The sequence below is a fragment of the Chrysochloris asiatica genome, unplaced genomic scaffold (assembly GCF_000296735.1).
Source record: "Chrysochloris asiatica unplaced genomic scaffold, ChrAsi1.0 scaffold00036, whole genome shotgun sequence".
Taxonomy (NCBI): domain Eukaryota; kingdom Metazoa; phylum Chordata; class Mammalia; order Afrosoricida; family Chrysochloridae; genus Chrysochloris; species Chrysochloris asiatica.
The window spans coordinates 6,005,526-6,006,058 of NW_006408554.1; the positions used below are offsets into that span (position 1 = coordinate 6,005,526).

Sequence of the window (533 nt, forward strand, 5' to 3'; positions counted from 1 at the left end):
AATGACTGTATATCGCCCAAAACAAGTTTATTTGAGCTCCTTGAACCAAAAGTGTCCTCCCAGCACAGGACAGTAACCTGGAAACCAGCAGAAAAGCAACAAGCCTGGTGGCAAAGATTAAGTAGGCAGGAGTGTGAGTTAGGGATAGTGCAGAGGCATATAGAGACTAAGGGAAATCACCAAAGTCATGGCTGCCTGTACATGAGGCTGATTCTTTAGTACTGCCACAAATCCTCCTAGTTCCTTTCTCCCCCATACACACCTCAGTAACACTCTTAGCCTCTGCAAACAGAAACTAATTCTAACTTTACTAACTCTACCAATAGTTAGCTGTACAGTGTTAGATATGTTAACATCCCTGATTCTTGAAGGCACCTTTTCTTTAAGACATAATTGGCTCTTCCCACCTCTAACACTCACAGCTAGCTCATAGAACGCTGGTAGCATACTAGTTATGTGTTTGGCTGCTAACTGTAAGGTCAGCAATTCAAATCTACCAGCCACTCCTTGGGAGAAAGATGAGGCTTTCTACT

General features: G+C 43.2%; 1 pseudogene; it reads right to left on the reverse strand.

Annotated features, from left to right (window-relative positions):
* Positions 1-533, reverse strand: part of LOC102826983 — a 124,932-nt pseudogene that overhangs the window by 92,407 nt on the left and 31,992 nt on the right.